Below are 12,038 nucleotides of genomic sequence, written 5' to 3' on the forward strand. Positions count from 1 at the left end.
CGGTGAGTATGTGTCAAAGTAATCAAGACCTTCTTTTTGTCTAAATCCTTTGACCACAAGTCTTGCTTTGTATTTTTCAATTGATCCATCCGCTTTCAATTTTCTTTTGAAAATCCACTTGTGTACCCAAGAGGTTTACAACCTGGTGGCAAATCCACCAATTCCCAAGTGTGATTTTGCAAGATGGATTCAACTTCACTATTGACAGCTTCTTTCCATAAAGGAGCTTCAGGACTGAACATAGCCTCTTTAAAAGTTAAAGGCTCATTTTCTAACAAAAATGTTAGGAAATCTGGACCAAAAGATTTTGAGGTTCTAGCACGTTTACTACGCCTAGGTTCCTCTTCCTCATTTTGATCTAACTCTTATTCTTGATCATTTTCTTGATCCTGACTAATAATAGCATCATGAGATCTTTTATTGTTACTAGTTTCCTGTCCAGTCTTATTTGGAAATAAATGTTCAAAGAATGATGCATTCCTTGACTCAATAATAGTATTTACATGTATTTCGGTATGTTCTGATTTATGAATCAAAAACCGATATGCACTACTATTCTTAGCATAACCAATGAAAATGCAATCAATGGTCTTAGGACCTATCTTAGTCTTTTTAGGACTAGGAATAGCCACTTTTGCCAAACACCCCCACACTTTTAAGTATTTGTAGGATGGTATTCTTCCATGTCACAATTCATAAGGTGTTTGATTTATTTTCTTTCGGGATACTTTATTTAAAATATAATTAGTAGAAAGTATTGTTTCCCCCACAAGTTCTGAGGTAATCCAGAATTGATTAACATGGCATTCATCATTTCTTTTAAAATCCTATTTTTCCTTTCAGCAATTCCATTTTGCTGAGGTGAGTAAGGAGAGGTGGTTTGATGAATTATTCCATGTTCTTTACAAAATTCACCAAAAGGTGATTCATATTCACCACCTCTATCACTTCTAAGTTTCTTGATTTTCTTACCAAGTTGATTTTTAACTTCATTCTTATATTGAATGAAAGTTTCCAAAGTTTCATCATTGGTTCGAATTAAATAAATATAACTATATCTAGTATAGTCATCTATAAAAGTGATTACATACTTTTTACCACCTCTGGTTTGTATTGATTTAAAATCACAAATGTCACTATGAATTAATTCAAGTGGTTCCGTACTTCTTTCAATTGAATGAAAAGGAGTTTTAAATAATTTTGCCTCAACACAAATTTCACATTTATGATTTAAATCAATGTCAAATTTAGGTAAACATTCCATATTAATTAATCTACACAAAGATCCATAATTAACATGTCCTAGTCTACCATGCCATAAATTTGAAGACTCAAGCAAGTAAGAAGAAGATGTAGTATTATTAATAACTGAGGGTACAACGGTCATTACATCAGACATGTAACCTTTTCCTACATACATCCCATTTTTAGTAAGTACAAATTTGTCACTCTCAAATACTAGTCTAAACCCATTCTTACTAAACAAAGATCCGGAAACAAGATTCTTGCGAATGTCCGGTACATGCAGCATATTGTTGAGAGTGAGTTCCTTTCCTGATGTCATCTTGAGTACAATCTTTCCTTGTCCTTCAACTTTGGAAGTTGAGGAGTTGCCCATAAAAAGTTGTTCACCATTGTCCACTGTAGAATAAGATGTGAACATCTTTTTGCCGGCACAAATATGGCGAGTAGCACCAATGTCCACCCACCACTCTTTAGGATTTTCGACAAGATTTGCCTCGGAAACAACTGCAAAAAGATTAATGTCTTCGACACTATTGGAAATATTGTCCACTTCGGTCATATGGGCTTGAGCAGGCTTCTTGCTTGTTCTTCTTTTATTTTTGCCTTTGCTACGGCAATCTTTGGCCCGATGTCCCTCTTTGTCACAGATGTAACATTTGCCATTAAACTTGTACTTTTTATTATCCCCCCCTTTAGAGCCTTGTGATGAACTTTCTCCAGAAGACTTTTGTTTCTTGGTTTTTGAAGCATGTTCCACCACATTGGCCTTAGACTCCATCGGATGCTTACCAGCCCGCTTTTTAGAATTGCGGTTGTCCTCCTCAATCCTCAAATGCACAATTAATTCGTCCATAGAAATTTCTTTGCGCTTGTGTTTGAGGTAGTTCTTGAATTCCTTTCAGCCTTTTGGTAATTTTTCAATTAAGGCTGAACTTGGAAGGATTCACTGAGAGACATGCCTTCTGCGTGAATGTCATGCAGAATGAGTTGGAAATCTTGAGCTTTGCTGATCACAGTTTTTGAATCAACCATTACAAAATCCAGGAATCTGCCAACCACAAATTTCTTTGAGCCGACATCTTCCATTTTGTACTTTTTCTCCAAAGACTCCCAAAGTTCATTTGCTGTCTTGATAGGACTGTAGACGTTGTATAATATGTTATCAAGTCCATTCAAGATGTAATTCTGGCAAAGGAAATCGACATGTTTCCAAGCATCAACCGCAGCAACCACTTGCCGATCGGTTTCATCCTCTTTCAGGATAGGAGCATCTTTACGGAGGAAACGAGCTAGGTTCAGAGTTGTAAGATAGAACAACATTTTCTGTTGCCATCTTTTAAAGTCAGTTCTTATAGCGATCCCGGTTGTCCCTTTACTGTTTTGTTGTATTCCGGACTCGGTTCCGTGGAGTTAGTAGTTGTATCTATCTTGTTGTCATCCTTTAATTCCATTTGTTTGAGTTCTAGGATATGTTGGGCATGTTTCGAACAGGTAGGTTGAACCTTGGTCTAAAATCTTGTTGCCAGGTTTTTGGTCGTTCCGCTCGAGCGAGCCTTGTTGCGCTCGAGCGGAGATTGCACGCTTCCAGTTTTTCGTGTCCCTGCAAAACTTCTGCAGGTGTGATTTTTACGCTCAAGCGGGTTTCTTTACGCTCGATCGGTAGCGCTCGAGCGGATGCTGTGGCGCTCGAGCGGGTATTACTTTTTGGTGTAAGTTCTGGGAGGGGGAAATCTACGCTCGAGCGGACTGGTTTTCGCGCTCAAGCGGATGTACTTTATTCTTGTGCCTTGGCGCTCGAGCGGGCCTTCTTGCGCTCGAGCGTACCTAGTTTCTTGTTCTTGACGCTCGAGCGTTGTGTTCTCCGCTCGAGCAGGAATGTCGTATATCAGTTGGCAGCTGGGCGTTTTAAAATCACTTTTTACATTCTCTCTCTCTCTCTTACTTTCTAAAAAGCTATTTTGAGAGCTCCTCTCTCTAGAAACTCCATTCTCTCTAGGGTTTGATCTAGTTAGAGTGTCTCTCTATCCTCCGGCCTTTGTAAAAAGTGTGTTGATCGTCAAGGGCTTCGTGTTGATCCGAGAATCGTAGTGTTTGGAGCATTTTCACTTTCTTCTCCTTCTCCGTTTGAGCTCTAACTTCGAGGTAGGGATATCCTACTCCTTCTCATGAGTTTTGTCTTTGAATTTTAGCATTTTGATGAGTTGGGGGTTATTGGGTAATTTTGAGAAAGTTTGGGCCTTTGTGTAATTTTTACAAAAGTTGGGGTTTTGTTTATATAAACTTGTATGCATGTTTGGCATAGAGAAATGAGATTAATATTGGTTTATTGGTAAAAATGGAACCTTGGGGTTGTGATGTTAATTATGGAAAATGCTCTAATTACATTGATAAATTAATTGGGATAATTAATTTGAAGGGAAGAAGAATTAAATTGAGAATGTTGGAATTGGATGTGTATGGGATTAAAGGGTGTAGTTTGATTCGTTCATAGCTCACCTAGTTGAAATGTTGATTATATATCCATTTGGTGCATTTATTTTCAGTTTAGAAATAACTGCTTTGGGCTATTGGTGGAGGATAGTCTTGATTGTTGTAGACACTGCATGATGATTAGGCAAACTAAAACTAATCGATTGAGTATGCTATTGAATATAGCAAATGGAATAATACATTAATTCTATGTATTGATTGAATGTATATGACTTATGTTTATATACATGTGTTGTGTGGGAGAAGATAGGGGATGTACTCCACGGTTTAGGGGAAGATAGGGGATGGACTTCTAAACCGGATTTTGTGTGACATTGATACAGTACTACAATGTGTATCAAGTGTTGATTATGGGAGTGTTTGAATTGATTTGATATAGCACTAAAATGTATATCGTTATCAATTGTAAAGTGTAGAAGTGATTCTATGTTATGTTGATACAGCACCGAAATATGTGTCTTTCACAAAGTGTAGGAATGGTTTAAGTGTTATTGATACAGCATTAAAATGTGTATCCCTCAGGAATTTTGAAAATGTTTTAAAGATGAGTCTAAATCTCATTAAGTTATTTGGCTAGGTGTTGAGCCTTGTTTTCAAACTCAAAGTTGGAAAGGATATGAGAAATGAAATGTAACATGGATTTAATGTCATGAAATCGGAATGTGATATATGTGGATGTATCTGTGTATCAACTGCTAACCTTTTAGTCATTGCTCATGGCTGGTTTAGTGTATTTCTACTGGGTTGTGGCTCACCCTTATGGGACATCATTTTCAGGTACAGGTAGCATGCCACCTCCAAGGACATAGCTTGAGAGGCTAGAGGCAGACTGACTGCTCGTTATTTGCTTTTTTGATGTATTACATGTAAATTCAAGCCAAGGGTTTAATATGTATTGAGTTAGCACTCTTCTTTTTTGTAACCAAGTGTTAACTTGGAAAGTTATAAGCCCGTAGGGCATTTGCTTTTGTTGTTAACATGTAATACTTTTGTAAAGAACTACTCTGATGAATAGAAGAATATTTATCTTTTATACCAATGCATGTCTAAATTGTTGGGTTTAAATGTTATTATCTTGAGGGCGTTACAGTTCCTGAGAACTTCTCTGGCTTTTCACCGTGATTTACCAGCACTGTTACAATAGGAGAAGGGGTTAGCGTCATTGCAGCCACCACAGTAGAACTTGTTTGGGCATTAGTTTCAGTAGCCATCAATTCTAATTTCTAAAACAAAATTATAATTAGAATTTACACTACACAGAAAATTAAACCAAATTCACAGAATTAAATTCTGTAAAAATAAAATAAACAAGAATGTAACTTTTATTTTTCAATTAATTTGGAAATAAAATAAAATTTTATTCAACCAAATTAATTCCATACAGGAAATTAAATTATGTAAAATAAAAGAAATAAGAAAATAACTTTTATTTTTCAATTAATTTGGAAATAAAATAAAATTTTATTCAACCAAATTAATTTCACACAGGAAATTAAATTCTGTAAAAATAAAAGAAATAAGAAAATAACTTTTATTTTTCAATTAATTTGGAAATAAAATAAAATTATATTTAACCAAATTAGTTCCACACAGAAAATTAATTTCTGTAACACTTCAATAATTAAAATATTAAAACAGAATTTTAAGTAATGAAAACTCAGAAAATAATTTCTAAAACCCAAAATTAATTTCTGAAAAAATTCCGCAAAAATATATTCTGAATTGTTAATGACACCAGTATCGTACTACTAGTTATCAAAGAAAATAGACAGTATGTCACTACTATCTGTCAAATAGTATATAATCACTATTTGTTTTTCCAACCAGAATATTATTTTGTTAATCCACAGAAAATAATTTTTTTAAAAGAAGAAAGAGAAAATGAAACAAACGAAAAAATTCTGTAAGCAGAATAAATTCGAATCTGTCTTAAGATTGTTGGTTCAATCTTCTGTGTATATAAAATAAACTGAAAATAATTCAAATAAAAATAAAATAAACTTACAGAAATTATTTTGTTGAACCGAATCAATAATTAAAGACCAAGTCGAGTGTGTGACACTCTGTCCTTAACACAGATTCGCCCCGCTACGATTCTTACAGTTGAGTGGCGTCTATCTCCCAGGATACAATGATCTTCACAAACTTGTAGTAGCACTCCACACAAATTTGTACGGCGAACTAAAACCTTGTGTTCTTATACTCTCTTTATTTTAATTCTAAAACTAGAATGTAGAGAAATGCAAACAAAAATAATTTGGAGAGCAAATAGAAAGAAATTTTAGACTGAATATTTTTCGGATACGAACACTGCTGGAATAGTAGGTATATATAGGCAAGAAATCTGACCCGAAAAGGTACTTTGAGGAAGTGAACAGGTGTGAATTGAATTTGAATAGATGCAATCTGTTTCAAACACATTCTGCCGTTGCACATGGAATAGTTTTCTTTCCAAACAATTTGAAAAGTAGCCGTTGCACATGGAACAGTTTGAACTTTATTTATTTAAACTATTAGGAATAAATATATATATATATATATATATTAAATTATTTGAATATATATATTAAACTATTCGAATAGTTTAATAAATAAAGGGAGAGGTACAAATTTTAGGAAATCACTTAGGAACCCAAAATTTGAATTTAGAATTAAATTAAATTCCCACAATTACAAACTTTAGGAAACCACTTAGGAACCCAAAATTTGAATTTAGAATTAAATTAAATTCCCACAATAATTTTTATTAAAAAAATTCAAATGAATTTTATTAAAAAATTAATGTTAGATCCGAAAACGACGTTAACTTCCCATTTACTCATAAATGGTTTTGACGTACCGTCTTCACCGTGTGACTTGCCACGTGGCAAGGAACACTACACCTCTTCGGACCCGCCCCAAAAGATGTTCGGGGCCCACTCAATTTTGGGCTAAAAAATATGCCTATATTAAACCATTTTTCCAACACTAACGTCATGCTAGCGTCACTCCGACTTCCAGAATCTCTATTTCTTCTCAAAATTTCTCAAAAACAGCGATTTTAACCCAAAAATCTTTGAAAGGCCATAACTTTTTCAATTTAACTCTGATCAAAACCCATTTTATATGGATGAAAAGCTCACGAAGAGTACTTTTAAAATCTATAAATTTTGGTCTCTGAAACAAATTTTTTTATACTGATTTTTGAAATAAAATATCTGCTCTAATGGAGTTTTATAAGAATTAAGGTTTTCAAAAACTTTTTAACATGCCATGATATACTCAATTAAACATGAATAAATCTAATTTATGACATGCAAATCATGAGGCTAAAACAAGCAATATTGCTCTGATACCAATGAAAGAAAATATGCGGGTAATCATATTATCTGAAGAGGAAATGGTTTGGATCGGATGCTTGAATTACGAGCCTTGTCCGAAAAACCCTTCGTCATCAATTGAGAAGCTACCAAAGTTTCTCAATGTTATATCCACACTCCAAATCCCTAGGTTCTATAATGGTGACTTAAGAGGGAAGAACAGAGAGAAATTCTGCAGAGATTTTTTGGGTAAACTCCCACAACAATAATACGTATATTTTCTCTATATCAGATATATGATATATATCTTGCAAATAGAAGTGGAGTTAATTCCTTAACAACTCAAACACTTCACTAGATAATTCCTTAATTATTTTATTTATTAAATAGTGTGAATTATTTACAACCCATGTGGACGCTCCATAGGTTATAGGCCGGGTCAAACTCGACCCAATTTTCAACACTAAAGAATACCAATATATTTTGATAAAACAACTAAAAATTACAATTAAACTAGCAAATAAGTCAAATAAAAAACGATTAAGCCTATCCGGCAGAGTTAGAAGACCAACTAACTCATACAAAAATTAATTAATTGAAACTTTTAAAATTTAAAATGTATTAAACTGAAATATGAATAGCACTACAATATTAAATGGAAGCATAAAATTCATTTTATATAAGTGAAACAATTCACTCAATCATTTTTTTCCCGATGTGGAATTGTGTAAACTAAAAGCTAATAATTGTTTAAGTGAAAATTTTGTTTCGAATCAAATAAATCTAACCAACAGCTATTGTCTCTCTTCAAAATATATTGGTTAGATTTGTTTTATTCAAAATAAACTTCTCAAAATATATTGGTTAGCAGTTTTAATTTTTATTATTATTTTGATAAAATCGCAGTTAAACCAGCGAATTAGCCTAATTGGCTACGTCAAAAGATCAACCAATTTACACAAAAATAAATTAATTAAAAATTAAAAATTTTATTTTAAAATTTAAACTGTCTTGAATTAAAACATACACATCACTACAATATTAAATGAGAATATAAGGTTCCCTAAATCTCTCTTGCTTTTCTCTCTAGATTTTGTAGCTAGGGGAAAGGGAGACGGCAGTGGTTCCCCATCTCTCCAATCTCCCTCCCTCCTATAGATCCTCCTCTTAACCTAGATCTGATATTTACCTCACTAGTCCAGCCATCACCGCCTTACTTTCTCCATCCTCGAGCCCAAAATTTTAAGATATTATTTCAGATCTTCTCACAGTCCAAAAGCTAATGCTGGAGAACGCGTTTGTTTTACACTAGGCAACCACCTCAACCTCAATATTCTATTTTGACCAGGGGATGTGGGGTCTTCAGATTTCAAATTGAAGGTTGCGAAGCAATGGAGTTTTGGATGAGTTTGGTGATTTGGATATGGGTTTTTTTTGTTTGATTTTCTTAATTTTTAGTTAATAATTCTTCTTGTGTGTTTCTCTCCCACGTGAGAGCGTTTTCTTCTCCTCTATGGAGGCTAAGATCCTTGTTTCTATGAAAATTGTTTATCTCTTTTTGAGATCTTGTAATACCGCTATACCAGATTGATTTGATCTTTTTTCGATTTTGCAATGAAGATTTTCTTCCTGATCTTTAGAAAAAAAAAAAAAAAAGAGTCCGCTTTATTATATAAATAAATAAATAAATCACTTTTTTTTTTCTTTTTCCGATGTGAGATTGTGTAAAATAAAGTTAACAATTGTTTGGGCGGAATGTTTATTTTGAATAAAGTAATCTCAACCGTTCAATCTTTAATTAAGTCAATCCACATCATTATAACCAATTGTATCGCTTAGATATTTTTAAAAACCGTCATATTTTATTGTATAGATAAATGTGCAAAATATTTCCCTTCCGTTGATAAATTACAATCTGTCACAAGAAACTCCGGAAATAATGTATTGAAATAAAATTAATCAATCCCATGTCTTTTACAAAAGGGCAACTTACGTCGATAGTCTATGTATTTTTTATTTTGTCTCATTTTGGTTATTATAATTTAATTGGTTTGATTTTAATTTTAAATTTATCATTTTATCTCAATTTAGTTCAATTGCTTACAATTGTTATATTTGTTAATAAAAAATATGAATTTAAGTGACATATGTCATACTTTTAGAGGCAAAATTATAAATTTGCTTAACTTAATGAGTTACCTCAACCAATTCAGTGATCATTTTTTATCAAAAAAAACACTAATAGCGTTATTAATTGAATCAAATTGACACAAAATTTAAAATTGAGAGTTAAAATTAAACCAATTGAAAGTGTAAGAATCAAAATAACACAAGTGATAAAATGTAATAACTATAGATTTAATTTGCCCTTTACACAAACCTTTGTGTATATGAGGCAAGGAGCTTCTATTTTCTTCTCTCAATACATAATACCCTACTTGATATTAAATTTTAATATTTTGCTCAGAATATAACCCAAACTATTTAAAGAATACTGTCACCTTCGGCCTTCAAACAAAACCTTTAAACCCTAACCACCGTTGTGGTAATGCTATAGACTTTGGAACATAGTTTTTTTGCTTGCCCTGAATCTCAAAGAATTTGGAGAGGTAGCTCTTTGGGGTTGGATTTCACTTGTGGTAATTCTGTGAGTTTTGGTGTTTTGAGTTAGAGATTGGGTTGAGAAGGGTGCATGATCAAGACCTGATGTTTTGCTCCATCTCATTATTGTGGGTTATCTGGAAACAAAGGAGTAGTATGAATTTTTAGAACGCTGGTCTAACGACAATTGTTGCTATTAGCCTAGCTTAAGATATGGTTAATACATTGTCTAACCGCACTGCCCCACATGATTTAGACCTTGATGCTTTGTTGGAAGACCATGCAAAGACATATACCACCTGCTGCATTTTATCAAACTCTATTTCTAACTATGATGATTTTCAGGTTTGGACTATTGCTATAGATGGTTCTTGGAGAGCAGAGGGATGCAAGGCTGGGTTTGCATGGGTGTGCTATAACGAAGATCAGGACCAGATAGCTCACAGTGTAAAACGGCTTCACCTGCCTTCTCATTTTCTTGCTGAGGCCAGAGCTTGTTTAGATGCCTTACTGTGGGCTCGATGTCAAGGGCTGCTGGCTATCTCCATCTTCACAGATTCTCCAGTTTTGGTAAGTGTCCTAATTGATTTATCTAAACCAGATTGGAGCGCCACAACCATAGTATCGGATATTAAAAATTGTTGTAGTTTTTATCATTTCCTATCTATATCTAAAGTTAGTTCAACCGCAGTATCAGATATTAAAAATTGTGGTAGTTTTTTTCATTTCCCATCTATATCTAAAGTTAGTTCATACATTTGTAATCCAACCAACCCACATCTCGCTAGACATGTTAACAAACAACTTTCCTAATTTCCAGTAATGTTTCTCTGTTCTTTGAAAAAAAAAAAAAAAAACTAACCACATTTCGCTCTACCACCGCCTTCTTCACCCTCTCTTCTACACAAGATCGTCGGCTTTTTCCAATGGCAATTCTCCTAGCAAACACTATTAATTTTATGGTTGATACTAAACAGTAACAATTCATTGGACATTAGTCTAAACAATGAGAGTGGTTATGAGTTGGGAATTGGCTTTTTCCAATGGCAATTCTCCTAAAAAACACTATTAATTTGATGGTTGATACTAAACAGTAACAATTGATTGGACAATAGTCTAAACAATGAGAGTGACTAAGTCTGTGGGTTTACCGGAGAGGCGAAGAGATTTGTTGTTAGGAGGTTTTGGAAAAAGTGGTTCAGTTATTCATGAACGCATAAGTCGTTTGAATTTGTCTGAGATTGATGTACGTAGACGTGGTGGTGGAACTAGTGATATTGATCCTGGTCCGTCGATTTCGGAGGTTGGTGTTAGCAAAGAAAAAGTTGATCATAGAGGATCAGTTGTTTTGGATCCGACAGAATTTTCTAATGTTTTACAAAATGTAATCATTAGTGTAAAAAATTGTGATGCGACTCAAGATGTAACAGTTGATAATAAGGGAAATGTAGTAAGTAAATAAAACTTTGAGTGGTTTCATAAATAAAATTAATACTAGCCCCTTTAATTCATTTCTTTTCTTAAATGATGAAGTAAAAAAATGGGCAGAAAATAATATTTGGTTTGTAAGTCGAAATTTCGTTCAATACGAGTTATGTCAAAATTGTTCTCTCCGTTTGGAGGGAAGACGACTGGATTAGATTAGGGATACACAAAAATAATATCAACAATTTATATACTGACGAAGAACTCTCTTCCTCCTCTGATAACAGGAACCAGAACAGCGGCTGAACCAAGATTGCTTAATGGTATTGCATGTTCTCGAGGGTCAATGCGAGTTAGTCTATTATGGAAGTGGTTATTGTTCAATTAAGGACAAACAGGTGCCATGGATGATGAAGTATCGACTTGAAAATTCAAATATTAAAATGGGGATTACGTATTGTAAAATGAAGGAGTATTTGAAGTATTCTACGAGTGCATGCCAGAAGATTCACAAATGAGGGCCCCGTCAATTGTTGTGTTATCTAAAAAATATACTGATGAAAATTTTAATGTTTGGCATTGTCCTCCAACGAAGGCCATTTCAATTCTGACATGGACTAAGTCTGTGGGTTTACTGGAGAGGCGAAGAGATTTGTTGTTAGGAGGTTTTGGGGAAAGTGATTCAGTTATTCATGAACACAAAGGTCGTCTGAGTTTGTCTGAGATTAATGTACGCAGAAGTGGTGATGGAACTAGTGATATTGATCTTGGTCCGTCGATTTCAAAGGTTGGTGTTAGCAGAGAAGAAGTTGATCGCAGAAGATCAGTTGTTATGAATCCAGCAGAATTTTCTAATATTTTACGAAATGTAATCATTAGTGTAAAAAATAATGATGTGACTCAAGATGTAATAGTTGATGATAAAGGAAATGTAATAAGTAAATAAAACTTTGAGTGGTTTCATAAACAAAATTAATA

This window comes from Camellia sinensis, chromosome 3 (assembly GCF_055761805.1).
Source record: "Camellia sinensis isolate YWXY chromosome 3, ASM5576180v1, whole genome shotgun sequence".
In the NCBI taxonomy this organism is placed as follows: Eukaryota; Viridiplantae; Streptophyta; class Magnoliopsida; order Ericales; family Theaceae; genus Camellia; species Camellia sinensis.